The sequence below is a fragment of the Pseudophryne corroboree genome, chromosome 6 (genome assembly GCF_028390025.1).
Source record: "Pseudophryne corroboree isolate aPseCor3 chromosome 6, aPseCor3.hap2, whole genome shotgun sequence".
In the NCBI taxonomy this organism is placed as follows: Eukaryota; Metazoa; Chordata; class Amphibia; order Anura; family Myobatrachidae; genus Pseudophryne; species Pseudophryne corroboree.
This window is the reverse complement of record NC_086449.1, coordinates 147,462,982-147,487,337: the sequence shown is the minus strand read 5'-3', so window position 1 is coordinate 147,487,337 and position 24,356 is coordinate 147,462,982. Positions and strand designations below refer to the sequence as shown.

Here is a 24,356-nt window from a genome sequence, read left to right as displayed (position 1 = left end):
CCTCTGGCACAAATGTTAGTATGACAGGAAAGGCTCTGCCTCACCTGCCTCACCCCACCGCACGTCACTGCTTTCAGGTAATGTGCAAACTGATGGGAATTAATAGCAAGCTGCATACTCCGTACCGACCACAGGCGAGTGCGAAGGTGGAGAGAATGAACAGCACTATTAAGAACAAGCTGAGCAAAGTGATGGCTGAGACTGGATTGTTGTGGCCAGAAGCTTTGCCACCAGTATTGTACAGAATCAGAACCACTCCCAGGTCCCCCCTTGACCTATCACCCTTTGAGATTCTTTTTGGCCGACAACCTCATGTAATGATAGACCCCCAGGATGATTTGAAATGCAATAACGAAGTGACTGTAAAATATTTGGTTAGGATGAGCCAGCAGCTGAGGAATCAAAATAGAAATCTAAAGCTGGTGATTCCTGACCTACCGAACAGTAATTGTCATGACATTGAACCTGGGGATTATGTAATGATTCGAAATTTTCTACGCTCAGGTTGCCTCATTGACAGGTGGGAAGGACCGTACCAAGTCTTGCTAACCAGCACGACAGCATTAAAGGTTGCCGAAAGAGAGACTTGGGTCCACTCGTCCCACTGTAAGAAGGTCGCTGACCCAGAGAGAACCCGTGACAAAGAGCAGAGTGTAGAGAACATCGTATCACTGGAGTGTCTGTTCCGGGAAGGTTGAGAGGCAGTACTGTTGAGACGGCACCTGAGCGCGGAGAACAACAAGACCAGAGGCGGTTGTCGCACCAGTTTTTTATTTTCTCCATCCCCCACTACCCTCCTTCTCTCCTTCTCTTTCTCCCCTTATTGTTTCCCTTCTCTTCCCATAACAAGATGGACTTACCCCAAGAGACTGCGTTCCGGGTTTTCCTGTTAATCCTGTTGTTGACCAGGACAGTCTGTTTCGGTGAGGGTCCCAGAGAGGTCGAGAAAGGATCTGGAATGGGTTCTGATGGCGAGGATGGATTTGTAGAATCTCAAGAGCAACACATCACTCGAGCAAAGGCGAGTATCAGAAAGCGATCTGGTAGTCAGGGAGCTCGGAGGCACTGTGAAGGGTTATTGGCTGAGGAAAATTGCATTTGTAGGAATTGTGAGAACATAGTCGAGGATGGGTGCATCCAGAGATGTCAGTCCAGCCTTAATATCAACATGGACCGTCATCCATTGAGTGATTACCACTCACTAGTGGGTAAGGTCTTAAACCAGACAGAATGCTGGGTGTGCTCACAAGTACCTCAAGGTCAGAGCAAGTCAGGATTAGTACCGTACCCTTTAGCAATGGATGAGGTACTCCAATTATGGGGTGGGAGACCGGTGGACAAGAAATTCAATATTTCTAGGCCCCCTAGTTTGAAGATCCACCAGTATCATGTAGACAGATCCTTATTATGTTTCAATATTTCCAATTACCGAAAACCTGGAAATTGGAAAGTGACGTGGAATAACCAGACAATGGCCTTTTCGCACAGAGCTGATAGGATACCCATAGACTCTGAACTTGTACGCCGAATAGCCAACAGTGGAAGGTATTTTCGGTATAGGTATACTCGAGGAAGCAAGACCATGTGGGTTGGAGAAGTATCACCAGGGTACTGTGCTCATATCATCCTGCCTGATACTTGTACTGAGCAGATGGGAGAACTAGGGATTGGGGTTTTCACTTGGAAAGTCTGTAATATGGTAATGTCATATTCTGTCCCCTATGTTCTCCCCGATGATGCCTATTTCATATGTGGGAGGAAGGCGTATAAGTGGCTTGCCCCGAACTCAGAGGGATTGTGTTATGTTGGAAGAGTGTTGCCAGAGGTCATGACCATAACCCATGATAAGATGAAAGATGTTCACCGCAGTGCTCAGGCTCCTTATACTCATACTCACTATGAACACATCGTCAAGAGACACCTCATAGAGAGGACAGAGCACGTAGCCTCTGATTTGATCCACGAATCCACCGGGATTCAATTCCTTCTCGCATTAGACATCACCCGTACTGCCAGAGGAATTGTAAATTATAGGTATATCCATGCGCTAGCGAACTTGATAGATAATATCACTGAGATGTATGATGACACCTTCAGGTATACGGGAAGGGAGTTACAAGCTTACAAGACGGAACTGATCCAGCACAGGATGGTCCTTAATTATATCACAGCCGTGACGGGTGGGTACTGTGTCACTTTGGCAACTCAGTATGGTGTGAAGTGCTGTACGTATATTACAAACAGCACTGACGACCCCACAGAGATTATCGATCAAAAGATGGATGATATATTGCAGTTGAAGTGGGAGTTCCGGAGGAGACACAACCTTACCCTGACCGCTGTGGGTAATGAGCTGACCAGCTGGGTCTCATGGTTGAACCCACGAAATTGGTTCTCAGGATTAGGAGAGTGGGCTCAAAATGTTATTATGAGTGTAGGGAAGTTTCTCCTTTGTATCCTGGGAGTCGTCATAATTATTGGCTTGATATTTAGGTGTGTTCGAATTCTGACGCAGCGCAAGCACGGCACAAATTTGATGAGTTTAAGGAGCGAGGGCATTGTCATAGTAGCAGATTTAATTTATGACCCATCCATAGAGACAGTGTTATGATAAGGATTGCAAATGAATTCCATGGCCTGTTTCTTTCACCCGTTTTTCCTTTGTCTCCCCCTCTGCCCAGATACACCCATCCAGAAAAGACATCAGCCCTACCCAAGAATGTTTATGTAAATGTTATGTGAATGTATTTTAAATATGTGTCTTATCTTCATCTCTACAACCTTCAGTTAATGACACACATAGTCGACAGGTGATATCCACATATACTAGCACTCACATATGTTCCCCCTCCATGTATCATCAACTAAATGTGCACCCCATTTGTTGGAACAAGAAGCCGAAAAGAGCTCGGTAGTGTTTGTCAGCCCACTTACAGACCCTTAATACGGGATAAGAAGGATTTAATGTATACTTCGCAATACCTCGAAGCTTATCTAAAACATATACGGCACGATGATACATGCCCCTCAGACATGGATTCATACATACATGCTTTTTACTATCCCACTAGGTCATACATTTCCCGCCTACAACTCTCCTCTGACCATCCAATCGTCTGTAGATATTGTAATGATATTTTTCTGTTTAGTGATTAGATAGTGGCAGTTATTGGTGACTGCCAAAGGGTGGACTGTCAAAGTCGAAAAATATTGCAGAACACACAGCACGTACAAACTGCACACACATGCCCACTGCGTGAGCACTTGTTCTGCCGTGCGTGCACATATCTGCAATTTGCGTATGGTCGCTCCCGTGGTCCTGCGCATCGGCGCGTTGTATGGGTATTTACGGCAGAGTTTGTGTACGCATGGAGAGCCATCAATACACATTACATATTTAATCCAAATAGTGCACAATGTACACATAGTCTCCTTGCACCACATCAGAAAGTTATAGCTGTTTAAATGGTTGCAGAACAAAGGGATTCACCTTTACAGGATAAGAGGGGACAGACTAATGTTATAAGGTGATATTTGGTATCCAGCTGTAGGGTATTTTAAGGGTAACATTCCGGTGTTGGTCTGCGGAAGATCGCATGTTCCTGCGGATAGTTATGTGCAGAAGCAGAATATAGATATAAACTGTATATTATGTATGCGGCGGGAATCCAGAGGAGACCACCCACCAGAGCAGTTGAGAAAGACATCGCCTACCTTTTCAAATCAACCTATGACCTCTTCTGTACTATAAAAGTGCATTCCTGTGTCCAATGGACAAAGGAATTACAGTATCCATTGTATTGTTTTTGGAAGACCTGTATAAATAAAGCCTGCTGCAGCCCGGACTGACACAAGACTCACAACGTTATCTATTTGATGACGGAGGACCAGACCGGGAAGCGCACGCAAATATACTCACGTATGTACATTGACCTGTAGCCATTATTCTGTTATATATTGTCTTGTATTGTAGTGTATAATTTGTATTGTAAACCCCCTTTCAGAAATAATCCACTGTGGTGTCGGAACCCAGTGGTAAAATCACAATTGGTGTCGTGTGCTCATTGCCCTGCTAAGGTTTAAAGTGTATTATTATTATTGCATTGCTGTAGAAGGTTTAAAGTGTATCTCTGTTTGTGTACGCGCTGTGAGTACTTTGTACCGTCAGTGCGGCGTGTGTATGCAAAGTCCGTACACTGTACGGGACTCTGTACGCTAATAGCGTAAAAGGTGCGTAAAGTGTGAATTAAGTATAGCGTCCGCAGCGGCTAAAGGTTTAAAATGTTTTACGGTGTGTTTAAGGTATAGCTTTTATTCCTGTAAAGATAATCAGCATTATCAAGCCAGATTCACATAATAAACTTCAGCTCCCCCATGTGTCACTCCAGCCAGCACCCTCCTGTCACTCCAGCCAGCCTCCTCCCGTGTTACTCCTGCCAGGACCCTCCTATGTCACTCCAGCCAGCTCTCCCATGTGTCACTACTTCCAGCACCCTCCCGCGACACTCCTGCCAGGACCCTCTCCTGTGTCACTCCAGCCAGGTCTCTCATGTGTCACTACTGCCAAGACTCTGCTGTGTCACTCCAGCCAGCTCCCCCATGTGTCACTCCTACTACCACCCTCCTATGTCCCTCCAGCCAGCTCTCCCATGTGTCACTACTTCCAGCACCCTCCCGCGACACTCCTGCCAGGACCCTCTCCTGTGTCACTCCAGCCAGGTCTCTCATGTGTCACTACTTCCAAGACTCTGCTGTGTCACTCCAGCCAGCTCCCCCATGTGTCACTCCTACTACCACCCTCCTATGTCCCTCCAGCCAGCTCTCCCATATGTCACTACTTCCAGGACCCTCCTGTCACTCCAGCCAGCTCCCCCATGTGTCACTCCTGCTACCACCCTCCTATATCACTCCAGCCAGCTACTCCATGTGTCACTCCTGCTACCACCCTCCTATGTCACTCCAGCCATATCTCCCATGTGTCACTACTTCCAGCACCCTCCCACGTCACTTCTGCCAGGACCCTCCTGTGTCTCTCCAGCCAGCTCTGCCATGTGTCACTCTAGCCCACCCTCATGTATCACTACAGCCCCCCCATCAACATGTGCCATAGCAGCAGTCCCTAATGTGTCCTCTGTTTGCTTGTGGGTGTCTCACCTTTAGTATCTGACTCCTTCAGTTTTCAGTCCCTGTAGAGCGGTTTCTGTATCTGTTGTGTTCACATGATTTAGAGTGCTGGGAGCCACATTTGAATAAAGAAAGAGCCACATGTGGCTCAAGAGCCACAAGTTGGCCACCGCTGCTCTAGGAGGTGAGAACTTAGCAGACACCACAGGAGCGAAATCCTGGCCATTAGGATTATATTCCGGTGCATGTGCAGGTGAGACCCGGATCACATTTCCAACTGGTATTTTACCTGCTCACCGAAATGGCCTCTTAGGCCGCACCCATCTTCTTCATCAACGGAACCTATGGATGGATTGTCACTGCAAATCTGATCCGACTCTGGATCCTCAGACCTCTTTCCACAGGAAAACACAGAACCTCAACCGTTCAGTATCTACTCTGAAACCCCCACCTCCGACATCTGCGTCGTTGGGAACAACAGCCATTCCCTGTTTTGAAGAACAGTCAGAGAGAAACAACGATTTGCACCACTTGTTTCTTGCCCTCGCCTTAATCAGGGGAGCGTCTCAGTACAGAATAACAATGGCTCTTACTATACAAAGAAAACCATCATACTGCCATCACTCCGGTGAAATGGCAAAGAAAATCCCGGATATCAACCCAGGTAAGCTGAATGCGGAGAAAAACGCATGTAAACCCTTTTCTACCTTTACGTGCTGGAGCTCCCTGGCCTGAGAGATTCCATCATGTAGTTCAACTTCGTAAGTAGAAATCTTTTTTTTTATTTTTTTACAGGGACAGCAGGACAATGTCCTGAACCTGACGCAACTCTGGTATGGCGTTGCGTACTACCTCCCCTTCCCGAGGTGAATCTGTAAGATTTATTTGAAAAATCGGTGAGGGGAATTATCTGTAGACTCCAGTATGTCCCCATTTGGATTCTATTATTAACTCACAGGTCCAAGTCCATTCCCGGACTGACTGAAGAGTATTAGACGAGTTACCACCGGCGTGGGCTCCAGCCAGATAGACCCAGCGACATGCGGTGGATGTGGTAGAAACAGAAGATGATATCCGCTTCTGCGAACCTAACAAGGCTGCAGAACTCTTACCTTTTCACCTTCCACTATCTGTACAGAAAGGGAAAAAAAGAACGGTATCGAACCGGTTAAAATGACTGCATCCCAATGCGTCACCAACCGTTGTGAGGGGATCTAATTCAAAAAGGTAGACTTACCAGTGGTATCCGCCAAGAGTGACTTAACTGAGGCATCCCCCAACCGCGGTACACCGTTACAGGGAAAAACTCCAGTATCTCTCGGAGTCAGCCTCAGCATTCCCTTGGCCATACCTCCTGTAGTCGCACGGCAGCCTGCCGCAATGTTATAGAGAAGACCCATCATAAGAAACATCCCCTCTCACTCTCTAGGGTAATTCTATCGGATGCCAAGGTAACCGACCATTTCTGAATGCAAGCACTCCCCCATGCGCATGTAATGCAAATATCATCAAAGCATATAATTAAAACATCACTTAGCTTCTTGTATACGATCCATTAGTGACAGGGCCCCGTGCAGACCAGAAGTTGACTTTCGCTGTATTCTATCCATGACGGGAAAAGAATAAACACTCGGACTCCTCGTGAGGATATGAGACCAACTCGGCACGGCTGACTTTATCAACATAGTGACCAGCACATGAGAAGGCATAAGTTTACTTCAGCATTCATAAGAACTTGTAATATGAATATACATATTTAAATACACATATACACACATCTCCTATATAAATATATATATATATATATCATACATATATAAGTATTTTGTCTAGAACCCCAGGGTCCCTAGTGACATTAATGTGTGCTGAATGTGTATGACCATGTACTGAATGCCCAAGTCGTGGATCTGACCAGGAAACCTTCTGATCGACATAAAACATAGTATTTGTCGACAACAGGGAGTGGTAACTAGGCTAAAATAACATTCTTACGACCCCGAGGGGTTCGAGGGAAGTATATACACATAAATTTAATATCATTCCCTCACAATAAAACCACATCTGTACCAGAGCTACAGGCCCATGGAACCGTACCCTATACAGGTATAGGATATTGACTTCATGTTAATTTACACCCAGTAATAACAGATGGTGCCGACAGGTCACCCACATACTACTGTGTCACCCATACAGTGTTTACTTTTGAAAAAGCATACAACTACCGACCTGCTGACACTTGATCTACAGACCCAAGTACCATCAGGAGTCGGCAATGCCGACAGAGGGATTCCCATAGTCAGCTCGAGGCAGAGCACACACACATGTCGACACATGTGTCCTATAAAGCTATCATGGGTATATGTGACAGGGAAAACACAGAACACAATTACAACTCATTAACTAACACGCACATTATAGTGTATAGTGCTATATTTTTCCATTTTGCACTAAAAACACCTTGCCCCCCCCCCTCGTTTTTCACTGTTAGCTGCCTAACAGCGCTTTTTTGCGGGGACATGAAAAAATGGCGCTGTAACAAGTTGTGAGGGCTAAGCCCCGCCCCCTCTCGGCGCGCTTCAGCCCCTCTAATATTTTTCATATTTATACTGGCGGGGGTCCCTATACAGTGCCTATGCACTGTATATATCTTTTGCCAGTGTCAGGAAGAGGTATATTGCTGCCCAGGGCGCCCCCCCTGCGCCCTGCACCCTTGTAGAACCGTTGGTGTGTGGGAGCAATGGCGCGCAGCGCGACCGATGCACGGTACCTCCGAGACCTGAAGTCTTCTGCCGTCACTGAAGTCTTCTTTTCTTCCAATACTCACCCGACTTTTCTGTGAGGGGGTTGACAGCGCGGCTCCGGGAACAAGCAGCTAGGCGCACCAAGTGATCGAACCCTCTGGAGCTAATGGTGTCCAGTAGCCTAAGAAGCAGAGCCCTTAACTCAGAAGAAGTAGGTCTGACTTCTCTCCCCTCAGTCCCACGAAGCAGAGAGCCTGTAGCCAGCAGGTCTCTCTGAAAATAAAAAACCTAACATAAAGTCTTTTCAGAGAACTCAGTAGAGCTCCCCTAGTGTGTGATCAGTCTCTCCTGGGCACAGAATCTAACTGGGGTCTGGAGGAGGGGCATAGAGGGAGGAGCCAGTTCACACCCATTATAGTGTGCCCATGTCTCCTGCGGATCCCGTCTATACCCCATGGTCCTTACGGAGTCCCCCGCATCCTCTAGGACGTATGAGATATATATATAATACAAAATCTCCTAAACCATAAGGACTAGGAACTTGCTAGACAGTAGCTTGCTTTGTGGCTAAGGCACCCACTAAGAAGGGATTTTATAAAAGAGGTGAGATGATTATTGAGAATTTCCCCCTCACAGAGGAGAGTTATGACAGCCCACCCAGCCAGGGGCTATAAAGAATGCATGGTGCCGTCAATATCAAGTCGTGGACAGGGGAGGACACAATGGGGGTAATTCCAAGTTGATCGCAGCAGGAAATTTTTTAGCAGTTGGGCAAAACCATGTGCACTGCAGGGAGGGCAGATATAACATTTGCAGAGAGTTAGATTTGGGTGGGTTATATTGTTTCTATGCAGGGCAAATACTGGCTGCTTTATTTTTACACTGCAATTTAGATTGCAGATTGAACACACCACACCCAAATCTAACTCTCTCTGCACGTTATATCTGCCTCCCCTGCAGTGCACATGGTTTTGCCCAATTGCTAACAGAATTCCTGCTGCGATCAACTTGGAATTACCCCCAATGCTCTGTTCCTGGACTTCTTTGCCAATGGCAGTTGCAGAGCACTCCATTATTTAAATAGGGTAGCCACATCAACTGCCACCCCTAAACACTGTCAAATATCGCTAGGTGTGGCTCCCCTATTTGAATAATGGACTGCTCTGCAACTACCACTGGCAAGGCAGTACAGCCTTATGGTTCAGGAGATTTTGTGATGAGTCAGTGGCATTTGCCTTTTATATATATAGATTTCAGATATAAGTACTTAACCAACTTATTTCCAGTCAGGAGAGGATAGTGTCTCAATAATCAGAGGTTAACCTGTCACTTGCCGAACCTCTCAGAGAGCAATAGGAGGAAAGGAGACATAGATATTTTGACTCTTAAATGCATTAAAGGAAAGCTTGACAGTCAGCAACTGATTATCTGCTGTGTAAAGGGTACAGGTAGCTCTCCCAGTGACCTTAAGTGTAGTGCGAAAATCTTTACCTTTTTACCCCAAAGGAGGAGCACTAAGGAGAGCGAGAAGTTAAGCAAGAAGACCTAGGGCCCTTTGGAATAGAGTCAGCCTATCCCTGCAAACCTTACATATTTAACATACAGCGGGCGGAGCTTGGCCTGTCGTCCCAGCATTTACAGCACTGAGCAGGGCAGAATCAGGGACGGGGCATAGAAGAAGGCGGATTATTCGCCTCAGCGCCAGCTTTTTGACAGCATCAATCCGAGGAAGGCCGGTCGGAGTTGTATATCCCATTGTCCAGAAAATACAGAGACACAAGAGACTACAGATTCCTGTGCAATAATAGGATTTTAATACCTACCGGTAAATCCTTTTCTCCTAGTCCGTAGCGGATGCTGGGGACTCCAAAAGGACCATGGGGTATAGACGGGATCTGCAGGAGCTTGGGCACACTAAAAAGACTTTGACTGGGTGTGAACTGGCTCCTCCCTCTATGCCCCTCCCCCAGACCTCAGTTATTGGAACTGTGCCCAGGAGAGACAGACATTTTGAGGAAAATATTTTAGTTAAACTAAGGGCGAGTAACATACCAGCCCACACCACAAACATACCGTACAACCAGAGTAGCAGGAAACCAGATAACAGTATGAACTAACAACAGCAACAAGCTGAATATAACGGATACACAACCCATGTGAAACCAAAATTAACCAGTATCAATACAACTGCAAGGAACAGTCCGCACTGGAATGGGCGTCCAGCATCCTCTACGGACTAGGAGAAAAGGATTTACCGGTAGGTATTAAAATCCTATTTTCTCTTACGTCCTAGAGGATGCTGGGGACTCCAAAAGGACCATGGGGTCTATACCAAAGCTCCAGAGCGGGCGGGAGAGTGCAGACGACTCTGCAGCACCGATTGAGCAAACATGAGGTCCTCATCAGCCAGGGTATCAAACTTGTAGAACTTAGCAAAAGTGTTTGAACCCGACCACGTAGCTGCTCGGCAAAGTTGAAGTGCCGAGACCCCTCGGGCAGCCACCCAAGATGAGCCCACCTTCCTGGTAGAATGGGCCTTTACTGACTTTGGCAACGGTAGCCCAGCCGAAGAATGAGCTTGCTGAATCGTATTACAAATCCAGCAGGCAATAGTTTGCTTAGAAGCAGGACTTTCAATCTTGTTGGAAGCATACAGGATAAACAGAGCCTCTGTCTTCCTAGTAAGAGCTGTTCTGGCGACATAAATCTTCAAAGCTCTTACTACATCAAGAGATTTTGGGACCGCCACAGCATCCGTAGCAACAGGTACCACAATAGGTTGGTTTATGTGAAACGAAGAAACCACCTTCGGCAGAAATTGTTGACGAGTCCCCAATTCCGCTCTATCCGAATGAAAGATCAAATTTGGGCTCTTGTGAGACAAAGCCGCCAACTCGGACACTCGTCTGGCAGATGCCAGAGCCAAAAGCATGACCACTTTCCAAGTGAGAAACTTTAACTCAACCTTACGCAAAGGTTCAAACCAGTGAGACATAAGAAACTGTAACACCACTTCAAGATCCCACGGCGCCACGGGTGGCACAAATGGAGGATGGATATGCAGCACTCCCTTCACGAAAGTCTGAACCTCAGGAAGGATGGCCAATTCTTTTTGAAAGAAAATAGATAAAGCCGAAATCTGCACTTTGATGAAACCTCATTTCAGGCCTGCATCCACGACTGCCTGGAAAAAATGGAGAAAACGACCCAAATGAAACTCCTCCACAGGAGCTGCTTTGGTTTCACACCACGACACATACTTTCTCCAAATACGGTGATAATGTTTTGCCGTAACCTCCTTCCTAGCTTTAAGGAGAGTGGGGATGACCTCCCCGGGAATACCTTTCCGAGCTAGGATTTGGCGCTCAACTTCCACGCCGTCAAACGCAGCCGCGGTAAGTCCGGAAACACACAGGGCCCCTGCAGTAACAGGTCTTCTCTTAGAGGAAGCGGCCAAGGATCTTCTACAAGCAACTCCTGAAGCTCGGGATACCAGGCCCTCCGTGGCCATTCTGGAATGACGAGTATTGCCCGAACCCTCGTTCGTCTTACGATCCTCAGCACCTTTGGAATGAGAGGTAGCGGAGGGAACACATACACCGACTGAAACACCCACGGAGTTACCAGGGCGTCCACTGCACTGGCTTGGGGGTCCCTTGACCTGGAACAATACCTCGGAAGCTTCCTGTTGAGGCGAGACGCCATCATGTCTATCAGAGGAATTCCCCAACGCCTTGTCACTTCTGCAAATACCTCTTGATGAAGAGCCCGCTCTCCCAGATGGAGATCGTGTCTGCTGAGGAAGTCTGCTTCCCAGTTGTCCACGCCCGGGAGGAAGACTGCTGACAGAGCGCTCACATGCTGTTCCGCCCAGCGAAGGATTCTTGTGGCCTCCGCCATTGACGCCCTGCTCCTTGTTCCGCCTTGGCGGTTTACATACGCCACCGCTGCTATGTTGTCAGACTGGATCAGGACAGGGAGACCCTGAAGAAGGCTCTTCGCTTGCAGGAGGCCGTTGTAAATGGCTCTTAACTCGAGAACATTTATGTGGAGACAAGATTCCTGGCTTGACCACTTTCCCTGGAAACTTCCTCCTTGCGTGACTGCGCCCCAGCCTCGGAGACTTGTATCTGTGGTCAGCAGGACCCAGTTCTGGATTCCGAATCGGCACCCCTCTAGAAGGTGAGAACCTTGCAGCCACCACAGGAGAGAAATCCTGGCCCTGGAAGATAGACTTATTTTCCGGTGCATGTGCAGGTGAGACCCGGACCATTTGTTCAGCAGATCCTACTGAAACACCCGGGCATGAAACCTGCCAAACGGAATGGCTTCGTAAGCCGCAACCATCTTCCGTAGCACCCGAGTGCATTGATGAATCGACACACTTGTCGGCCTCAGAAGCTCCCTGACCATGGTCTGGATTTCCAGAGCTTTGTCCCCCGGAAGAAACACTCTCTGTAGCTCCGTGTCCAGGATCATGCCCAGGAAGGGCAGCCGAGTGGACGGGATCAACTGAGACTTTGGCAAATTTAGAATCCAACCGTGACGTCGCAGAACCGACAGGGAGAGATCCACATTTCTTAACAACTGTTCCTTGGACCTCGCCTTTATCAGGAGATCGTCCAAGTACGGGATAATTGTGACCCCTTGCGTGTGAAGGAGAACCATCATTTCCGCCATTACCTTGGTGAAAACCCTTGGGGCCGTAGAAAGCCCAAACGACAACGCCTGAAAATGGTAATGACAATCCTGTACCGCAAATCTCAAAAAGGCCTGATGAGGAGCATATATCGGGACGTGCAAGTAAGCATCCTTTATGTCGACTGACGACATAAAATCTCCCCATTCGAGACTGGAGATCACAGCCCGAAGAGACTCCATCTTGAACTTGAAAATTTTCAAGTATGGATTGAGGGATTTCAGGTTCAGAATTGTTCTGACCGAGCCGTCCGGCTTCGGCACGACAAAGAGGCTCGAATAGAACCCTTCCCCTCGTTGGGAAGGGGGAACCGGCACAACGACCCTCTGTTGACACAACTTTTGTATCGCAGCATTTACCACTTCTCTTTCGGGAAGAGAAACTGGCAAGGCCGACACGAAAAAGTGGCGGGGGGGGCGGCATCTCCTGAAACTCCAGTTTGTACCCTTGGGACACTAATGTCTAAGACCCAAGGATCCAGGGCCGATTGAAACCAGACCTGACTGAAGAATCAGGGACGGCCCCCACCGGCACAGACTCCCGCAGGGGAGCCCCAGCGTCATGCTGTAGATTTGGTAGAGGCAGGGGAGGACTTTTAGTCCTGGGAGCCTGGCATGGCGGGCGACTTTTTTCCCCTTCCTCTACCCTTTGAAGCGAGGAAGGAGGAGCCCTTTCCTTTTTTGTATTTATTAGGACGAAAGGACAGCATCTGATGATAGGGTGCCTTTTTTCTGTTGTGTGGGAACATAAGGAAGAAAAGAGGACTTACCCACAGTAGCGGTAGACACCAGGTCAGCAAGGCCGTCACCAAACAAGACACTACCTTTAAAAGGGAGAGCTTCCATATTCTTCTTGGAGTCGGCATCAGCATTCCATTGATGAATCCACAGCGCCCTCCTGGCCGAGACCGCCATGGCATTGGCTCTTGATCCCAAGAGGACAACATCCCTTGCCGCATCGCTTAGGTAATCTGCAGCGTCCTTGATATAACCAAGAGTCAAAAGAATGTTATCCTTATCAAGGGTATCCATATCAGAAGCAAAATTATCAGCCCACTTAGCAATAGCACTACTCACCCAAACCGACACAACAGCAGGTCTGAGCAATGCACCAGTATTAACGAAAATGGACTTCAATGTCGTCTCCAGCTTGCGATCCGCCGGATCCATGAGAGCAGCCGTGTCAGGAGACGGAAGCGCCACCTTCTTGGACAGTCGTGATAGAGCCTTGTCCACATTGGGGGACGACTCCCATTTGCCCCTCTCGTCAGAGGGAAAAGGATACGCCATCAAAATTCTCTTGGGAATCTGCCATCTTTTGTCAGGCGACTCCCAAGCCTTTTCACAAAGCGCGTTCATTTCATGAGAGGGAGGAAACTTCACCTCAGGCTTTTTCCCCTTAAATAAGCAAACCCTGGTGTCTGGAACAGCAGGTTCCTCAGAGATATGTAAAACATCTTGATAGCTACAATCATGTACTGAATACTCCTAACAACCGTTGGATGTAAAGAAGCCTCATTGAAATCGACATCGGAATCAGAGTCCGTGTCAGTATCTGTATCTGGGTAAAAGAACGCTTTTGTGACCCTGAGGTAGTCTGTACCTGAGACAAAGCCTCCTCCATGGATTTCCTCCATGTTTGTGTCTGCGAATCAGATTTATCTAGCCTCTTAGACAATAAAGCCACATTTGCATTCAGTGTACTCAGCATAGTCAACCAATCAGCAGTCGGCTGTGCCGACATAGTCATACCCAAATCCCTCTCTGCGCCCCCAGTAACTTCCTCCGGGGAGGAACACTCAGCCTCAGACATGTCGACACGCAGTACCGACACACCCACACTGACCAAAAACAAGGGGACAGACCCACAGGGAAGCCTGTAGAGAGAAACACGGAGGGAGTATGCCAGCTCACACCCCAGCGCCCATATACTAAAAAAGATAGTATATGCGACTGTCTAGCGCTGTCTTAAATATGATAAAAGCACCAAATTTTATGTGCCCCCCCCCCCCCCCCCGTTTTGCCCCCTTGTTACTTGAGTGAGCTTGGAGGTCCGGGCCAGTGTCTCTGCAGCACTGTGGAGAGAGAGAAAATGGCGCTGGTGAGCAGTGTGCGACTAAGCCCCGCCCCTTCCCGGCGCGCTGTAGCCCGCTCAATTTTAAATTTTATTATACTGGCGGGGGTATTCTATATTGTGCCCGGGCACCGTATAATCGTTTTTGCCAGTCCTTTGACCCCAGTAACTGCTGCCCAGGGCGCTCCTCCCCAGCGCCCTGCACCCTGTGAGTGCCGTTGGTGAAGCGCTGCGCTGTACCGTTACTGAAGTCTTCTGCCGTCTGATGTCTTCGGTTCTTCTAATACTCACCCGGCTTCTTTCTTCTGGCTTCTGTGAGGGGGGTGATGGTGCGGCTCCGGGAACAAGCAGCTAGGCGAACCAAGTGATCGAACCCTCTGGAGCTAATGGTGTCCAGTAGCCGAGAAGCAGAGCCCTTGAACTAAGCAGAAGTAGGTCTGACTTCTCTCCCCTCAGTCCCACGATGCAGGGAGCCTGTAGCTAGCAGGTCTCCCTGAAAATAAAAAACCTAACAAAAGTCTTTCTAGAGAAACTCAGTAGAGCTCCCCTAGTGTGTGTCCAGTCACTCCTGGGCACAAAGTCTAACTGAGGTCTGGGGGAGGGGCATAGAGGGAGGAGCCAGTTCACACCCAGTCAAAGTCTTTTTAGTGTGCCCAAGCTCCTGCGGATCCCGTCTATACCCCATGGTCCTTTTGGAGTCCCCAGCATCCTCTAGGACGTAAGAGAAAGAATCTTTGTGATTATACTTGAAATTCCGTAGCGAAGCACGGGTATTCAGCTAGTATATATATGTGTGTGTGTGTACCAGCATTGATCAAGTGTATAGAAAATATCAAGTATCTTTATAGCAACATGAGTCAAAAATGTATATACATCGTTTGGAATATTTTTACTACTAATCATAGTTAGCGTGGGTCTTATATAAAAAAAGACAGGGTCTATTACATTACATCTCACAATAGCATAATACACATGTATATATTATTAATAGAAGAGATGAATATGGTCACGTTTGTCACATTTGTCACAGTTATCATGAGTCTCAAAGCATAATAATGAGGACAAAGTACATTACATCATCTCAGACAGACACATATCCCAATACTTCTTAGAGTCACAAATTTGCAATACAGGTTGAGTATCCCTTATCCAAAATGCTTGGGACCAGAGGTATTTTGGATATCGGATTTTTCCGTATTTTGGAATAATTGCATACCATAATGAGATATCATGGTGATGGGACCTAAGTCTAAGCACAGAATGCATTTATGTTTCATATACACCTTATACACACAGCCTGAAGGTCATTTTAGACAATATTTTTAATAACTTTGTGTATTAAACAAAGTTTGTGTACATTGAGCCATCAAAAAACAAAAGTTTCACTATCTCACTCTCACTCAAAAAATTCCGTATTTCGGAATATTCCGTATTTCGGAATATTTGGATATGGGATACTCAACCTGTAATATTATATACATATTATAGGGGTTTTGCATAAATCTAATTCTAAACAGATTTTTAGAGAGTTATTATGAAAGTGGTTAGAAAGATTAAGTACAGAGTCATTTATCAGACCTCAAAAGGATATATTAGCCAGACAGCTGCTGCATAATATTAATCCCTTATTTAGCTGGCAAAAATTCCCATTTTCTCCAGAAATGACGATTTCAGCTATCTGATATAGTAGCCTGTAAGTAACATCTGGGTGTGTGTGTTTTCACTTACTGTTTTAAAATAGTTTTCAAGAAACACAACACGTTTTGTGCCACTTGACTTTTGTGAAGGTAAAACGCACGTGAGATCACCTAATGCAAGTACATCATCATCAAATGTCAGCATGCTGTCTGCTTGTTTTTCCTCCTGCTGATTATAGGCCTAACACAGAGATAACGTAATCCTATATGTGGAGTGTATCTTGCATGTGTTTGTACTGCGCGTAGTCCGGAACCAACTGTACTCAACAACGGGCAATGTGTCATGCGAAGCGGTGACTCAGGAGGCGTATTTAGGCAAAGCTGCTCAAGGGAGTTTGAATGTAACTGTGGGTTATGCAGATTTGGACAGGAACATAAATACACATTTTTATCGGCACCAAGTATAGGCTGGAGCAAGTGCACAGTGATGGTGATGATGAGTATCTAACCAAACGTACGGATAAAAGGTAGGTGCATAGTAAAGATGTGAAAAACTTTTCATATGTGTGAGTATAAGCATTCCGTTCCATACATACAAAGCAGGAGCATCTGCAACAGATTTATGTACAACTCAGCAATAGGTCCTATATTGTATGATGGGTTGTCTCCTCTATTTCATGTGGCCGCTTAATAGCAGCTAGTGTGGCCTCACATTACTTGGGCAGGCATCTGTAACCTAGGCCAAACACTGCCTTAAGCTGGGTACACACTACATGATATGTCGTCCTATCCGGCAGATCAGACCGACATATCAGGCACCTCGTCTAGTATGTACCCACTATGTCGCTGATGATGCACGCTCCCGCGGGTAGGCATTTACGTCCTCTGTCAGCCCAACGTGCAGGGCAGACGGAAGACATCGCTAGCAAGGGTCATATTGACAAATTCAGCATGGCCACCGCTGTGTGAATGCTGTTTGCCGATGCTGGGTCCCGTTCACATCGTCTAGTGGGTACCCAGCTTTAGAGTGGTAGTGAATGGGCACTCTTACATACAGAGCTGCCTATTGCAGTGCACATCTGCATCCTATCTCCACCTCTGCCTGCCAATATTACTCACCCTCCCGCAGCTGCTTCATTAGCCAGCACTAGTACTGTGCGCCGTCCAGTACTGACCGAAGGGATAATAAGTAGCCTTCCATCTCCTCACATGCCCAGCCCTGACTAGCTTTCCTCCCTCACTGTTATTTCACTAGTTCTGGCTCCCTGCACCCACCCGCATGTCTCTCTCTATCATTCCACCATATCTACCTCCCCCTTTGCGACGTGACACCTGTAAGCTTTATTTAAACTCACAGAGGCTTATTCCGAGTAATACACAAGTCAGCTTTGCGGATGGATCTCGCAATTTTTAGCTATTGGCAATGCAACAGAGCTGGGCTTATGCCTCTATGAATGATCCGTACCTGCCTAATGACAGAATGGGCGTTACTGGGGCAACGGGGTGCTCACATGTAGTATAATTGTGTCATGAGCATGAACATGCAATTGCTCGCTATTCAGAGGTGACATCAGAGGCTTCTCTTACACCAGGGACAGGGCTGACAATGCTGCCGGTTACTTTCATATCTGTATTTATATCTGAGAGGATGATTTGTTAGCAACTCTTTATTATCCGTATAGTGAGTAATGGCACTGGTAACGGTGATGAGAAGTTATGAAGATGGAATGCACAAACAAAAAATGCTGCTGATTTATCCCTCAAATTACCCAGATTTATAAACTCTTTGATCAGTATACACGTAATACCATGCCCGAGGAAATGGGTGGCCTAACAAATGTCTCAGTGTCAGGCAATACATGAAGTCGTAGCTGTGGATAAGATTACTGTATCACTTATTCAGATGGAATACTCTGTTTTCATTCAAAATACAATACAGCAATGACACGAGTCAAAATAATTTCATTTACTTACATCTAAATGAGACACAACATTTTACAAATGATTCATTTTTAATCCAAATAGAGACCCCAACAACTGTAATTAAAATGACTTTCCTAATTGCAGTGCTAATTTGTATGTTTCGTGACTGCTTTCTTTTCACTCAAATATCACAGTATGTTTGGCAAATTATTTATTTATAATGAAGACACTTTATTGCACCAAATGGAATAAAGTACACAATATAATTTGTAGTCAGACTACGGTATTTGAGATGAAAATAAGAATTTACTTACCGATAATTCTATTTCTCGTAGTCCGTAGTGGATGCTGGGAACTCCGTAAGGACCATGGGGAATAGCGGCTCCGCAGGAGACTGGGCACATCTAAAGAAAGCTTTAGGACTATCTGGTGTGCACTGGCTCCTCCCCCTATGACCCTCCTCCAAGCCTCAGTTAGGATACTGTGCCCGGACGAGCGTACACAATGAGGAAGGATTTTGAATCCCGGGTAAGACTCATACCAGCCACACCAATCACACCGTACAACTTGTGATATGAAACCCAGTTAACAGCATGATAACAGAGGAGCCTCTGAATAGATGGCTCACAACAAGAACCCGATTAGTTAACAATAACTATGTACAAGTATTGCAGACAATCCGCACTTGGGATGGGCGCCCAGCATCCACTACGGACTACGAGAAATAGAATTATCGGTAAGTAAATTCTTATTTTCTCTGACGTCCTTGTGGATGCTGGGAACTCCGTAAGGACCATGGGGATTATACCAAAGCTCCCAAACGGGCGGGAGAGTGCGGATGACTCTGCAGCACCGAATGAGAGAACTCAAGGTCCTCCTCAGCCAGGGTATCAAATTTGTAGAATTTTGAAAACGTGTTTGCCCCTGACCAAGTAGCAGCTCGGCAAAGTTGTAAAGCCGAGACCCCTCGGGCAGCCGCCCAAGATGAGCCCACCTTCCTTGTGGAATGGGCTTTTACTGATTTAAGATGCGGCAGTCCAGCCGCAGAATGCGCCAGCTGAATTGTGCTACAAATCCAGCGAGCAATAGTCTGCTTAGAAGCAGGAGCACCCAGCTTGTTGGGTGCATACAGGATAAATAGCGAGTCAGTTTTCCTGACTCCAGCCGTCCTGGAAACATAAATTTTCAAGGCCCTGACTACGTCCAGCAACTTGGAATCCTCCAAGTCCCTAGTAGCCGCAGGCACCACAATAGGTTGGTTCAAGTGAAAACCTGAGACCACCTTCAGGAGAAACTGAGGACGAGTCCTCAACTCTGCCCTATCCATACAGAAAATCAGATAAGGCCTTTTACATGACAAAGCCGCCAATTCTGACACACGCCTGGCCAAGGCCAAGGCCAACAGCATGACCACTTTCCACGCGAGATACTTTAGCTCCATGGTTTTAAGTGGCTCAACCAATGCGACATTAGGAAATCCAACACCACGTTGAGATCCAAAAAGTGCCACAGGAGGCACAAAAGGAGGCTGAATATGTAGTACTCCTTTAACCAAAGTCTGAACTTCAGGCAGTGAAGCCAGTTTTTTCTGGAAGAAAATCGACAGAGCCGAAATCTGGACCTTGATGGACCCCAATTTGAGGCCCAAACGTCACCCCTGCTTGCAGGAAGTGCAGGAATCGACATAGTTGAAATTCCTCCGTCGGGGCCTTCATGGCCTCCCACCAAGCAACAAATTTTCGCCAAACGCGGCGATAATGTCTTGCGGTGACATCCTTCCTGGCTATGATCAGGGTAGGGATGACTTCCTTCGGAATACCCTTTTCCTTTAGGATCCGGTGTTCTACCGCCATGCCGTCAAACGCAGCCGCGGTAAGTCTTGGAACAGACAGGGTCCCTGCTGCAGCAGGTCTTGTCTGAGCGGCAGAGGCCAAGGGTCCTCCAAGTTCCGGGTACCAAGCTCTTCATGGCCAATCCGGAACCCCGAGTACGGTTTTCACTCCTCGCCTTCTTATTATTCTCAGTACCTTGGGTATGAGAGGTAGAGGAGGAGACACATAAACTGACTGGTACACCCACGGTGTCACTAGAGCGTCCCCAGCGATCGCCTGAGGGTCCCTTGACCTGGCGCAATATCTTTTCAACTTCTTGTTGAGGCGGGACGCCATCATGTCCACCCGTGGTCATTCCCAACGGTTTACCCGCATTTGGAAAACTTCTGGATGAAGTCCCCATTCTCCTGGGTGTAGGTCGCCCATCGGAGAATCCTTGTGGCTTCTGCCATCGCCATCCTGCTTCTTGTGCCGCCCTGTCTGTGTACATGGGCGACCGCCGTGATGTCGTCTGATTGGATCAGTACCGGCTGGTTCTGAAGCAGGGGCCTTGCTTGTCTTAGGGCATTGTAAATGGCCCTTAGCTGCAGAATATTTATGTGAAGCGAAATCTCCCTGGAAATTTCTTCGCTGTGTGACTGCACCCCAGCCCCGAAGGCTGGCATCCGTGGTCACCAGGACCCAGTCCTGTATTCCGAATCTGCGGCCCACTAGTAGATGAGCCCTCTGCAGCCACCACAGCAGCGACACCCTGTTTCTTGCTGACAGGGTTATCCGCTGTTGTATCTGTACATGGGACCCGGACCATTAGTCCCACAGGTCCCACTGGAACGTCCTTGCGTGGAGTCTTCCGAATGGAATTATGCTTCGTACGAAGCTACCATTTTTCCCAGGACTCGTGTGCATTGATGTACCGACACCTGTCCTGGTTTTAGGATGTCTCTGACTAGAGATGACAACTCCTCGGCTTTTTCCACTGGAAGAAACACTCTTTTCTGGTCTGCGTTCAGAAACATTCCCAGGAACAGAAGACGTGTCCTCGGGACCAGCTGTGACTTTGGAATCTTGAGAATCCAGTCGTGCTGTTGTAGCACTTCCCGAGAGAGTGCTACCACCACTACCAACTGTTCTTTGGACCTCGCCTTTATCAGGAGATCGTCCAAGTACGGGATAATAAAAACTTCCTTCTTGTGAAGGAGTATCATCACTTCGGCCATTACCTACGTAAAGACCTTCGGTGCCGTGGACAACTCCAACGGCCGCGTCTGGAACTGATAGTGACAGTCCTGTACCACATATCTGAGGTACTCCTGGTGAGGAAGGGGGGATGGGGACATGCAGGTACGCATCCTTGATGTCCAGGGAGACCCTGTAATCCCCCTCGTCCAGGCTCGTAATAAGCGCCCTGAGCAATTCCATCTTGAACTTGAATCTTCTGATATAAAAGTTCAAGTATTTTAATTTCAAGATGGGTCTCACCGAACCGTTGCGGTACCACAACCACTGTGGAATAGTAACCCCTTCCTTGCTGAAGGAGGGGCACCTTGACAATCACTTGTTGTGATTATAGTGTTGAATATCCACCAACACCGTCTCCCTGGCAGAGGGAGGTGCCGGTAAGGCAGATTTTAGGAAACGGCGGGGGGAAGAACGTCTCGAACTCCAGCCTGTACCCCTGAGATACTACTTGAAGGACCCAGGGATCTATGTGAGAGAGCCCACTGTCCGCTGAAATATCTGAGACGGGCCCCACCGTACCCGGGTCCGCCTGAGCAGCCCCAGCACCATGCTGTGGACCTACCGGACGCAGGGAGGACTTCTGCTCTTGGGAACTAGCTGTGTGTTGCAGCTTTTTTCCTCTACCTTTGCCTCTCGGCAGAAAAGGATGAGCCTCTAGCCCACTTGTTTTTCTGGGGCCGAAAGGACTGTACTTGATGATACGGTGCTTTCTTTTGTTGTGGGGTAGCCTGTGGCAAAAAAATTAATTTCCCAGCAGTAGCTGTGGAAACAAGGTCTGAAAAACTATCCCCAAACAGTTTTACCCCCTTATAGGGCAACTTCCATGTGCCGATTCGAGTCGGCATCGCCTGACCATTGCCAAGTCCATAACCCCCGTCTGGCGGCAATGGACCTAGCGCTTATTTTTGATGCCAGCCGGCAAATATCCCTCTGTGCATCACGCATGTATAAGACCACGTCTTTTATATGCTCTATTTTCAGCAAAATATTGTCCCTATCCATAGTTATTTTCCGACAGGGAATCTGACCACGCAGCGGGAGCACTGCCCATCCATGCCGAAGCAACGGCTGGTCGCAATATAATGCCCTAGTGTGTGACCATATCTTATAGGGTAACCTCCTGCTTTCTATCAGCAGGTTCCTTCAGGGCGGCCGTACCCGAAGACGGTAGTGCCACCTTTTCTGATAAGCGTGTAAGCGCTGTATCTACCCTATGGGGTGTTTCCCCGCGTGACCTATCCTCTGGCGGGAAAGGGTACGCTGCCAATAACCGTTGTAGAAAATATAAATTTCTTACCGGGGGAAGACCACTCTTCCTCACACACCTCATTTAGTTTCTCAGATGCAGGAAAAACTACTAATAGTTTTCTCTCACCAAACAAAATACCCTTTTATGTGGTACCTGGGGTATAATCATAAATGTGTACTACATTTTTCATTGTCTCAATCCTGTAACGGGTGGACCTATTTGGAGGGTACACCAGTCTCATCGATGTCGACACTGGAGTCAGTATCCGTGTAGACATCTGTGTCTGTTATCTGAGGTAGCGGGCGATTTTAGAGCCCCCCATGACATTTGAGACGCTGGAACAGGCACAAGCTGAGTAGCTGGCTGTTCCGTGTCGTCGGCCTTTTATGTAAGGAGTTGACACTTTCACGTTGATCCTTCCATAAGTTCAACCACACCGGTGTCGACCCCGCAGGGGGTGACAACATATTTACAGGCATTCGCTCCGCCTCCACCTCATTATCCTCCACATACCTGTCGACACAGCCGTACCGACACACAGCACACACACAGGGAATGCTCTGATAGAGGACAGGACCCCACAAAGCCCTTTGGGGAGACAGAGGGAGAGTATGCCAGCACACACCAGGGCGCTATATATCACAGGGATAGCACCTATAAAAAAGTGTTTTCCCTTATAGCTGCCTATATGTTGTATACTGCGCCTAAATTGTGCCCCCCCCCCCCTCTCTTTTTAACCCTTTCTGTAGTGTATTAACTGCAGGGGAGAGCCAGGGAGCTTCCCTCCAACGGAGCTGTGAGGGAAAAATGGCGCCAGTGTGCTGAGGAGATAGGCTCCGCCCCTTTTTCGCTGACTTTTCTCCCGCATTTTTATGGAATCTGGCAGGGGTTAATATACATCCATATAGCCCTGGGGGTTATATGTGATGTATTTTTGCCAGCCAAGGTGTTTATATTGCTGCTCAGGGCGCCCCCCCCCAGCGCCCTGCACCTTCAGTGACCGGAGTGTGTGGTGTGCATGAGGAGCAATGGCGCACAGCTGCAGTGCTGTGCGCTACCTTGGTGAAGACTGATGTCTTCTGCCGCCGATTTTCCGGACCTCTTCTTGCTTCTGGCTCTGTAAGGGGGCCGGCGGCGCGGCTCTGGGACCGGACTCCGAGGCTGGGCCTGTGTTCGGTCCCTCTGGAGCTAATGGTGTCCAGTAGCCTAAGAAGCCCAAGCTGGCTGCAAGCAGGCAGGTTCGCTTCTTTTCCCCTTAGTCCCTCGATGCAGTGAGCCTGTTGCCAGCAGGTCTCACTGAAAATAAAAAACCTAAAACTAACTTTTTCTAAGAAGCTCAGGAGAGCTCCTAGATTGCACCCTGCTCGGTCGGGCACAAAAATCTAACTGGGGCTTGGAGGAGGGTCATAGGGGGAGGAGCCAGTGCACACCAGATAGTCCTAAAGCTTTCTTTAGATGTGCCCAGTCTCCTGCGGAGCCGCTATTCCCCATGGTCCTTACGGAGTTCCCAGCATCCACTAGGACGTCAGAGAAAAGGAGGTTCCTATAATGCAGACACGTTTCTGACAGGTATAAACACCACTTATTCAATAAAAGAAATAGTGCAAACTTTGTGGCTACAATAATTGTATAAAAGCTGTGCCAAGAATGTCAACACCAAAAGCGGAAAAAAAGAATATGGCAAACACCCTCTACTTCTCATTCATATTAGGGCACAATGAATATGATTAGCTTTTCCTGCCTCCCCTGAATCCAACCAGGGTCCTATCTGTGTGCAGTTTTTGTGTCCTCCCTGTGTTTGCGAGGGTTTCCTCTTGGTTTTCTGCATTCCTCTTGACA

The 24,356-nt window shown here is 47.6% G+C and overlaps 1 protein-coding gene across 7 annotated transcripts in view; it reads right to left on the bottom strand.

Moving 5' to 3' along the window:
- FAM178B (family with sequence similarity 178 member B) overlaps nt 1-24,356 on the bottom strand; it is a 1,338,131-nt gene that overhangs the window by 324,184 nt on the left and 989,591 nt on the right. The window lies entirely within an intron of this gene.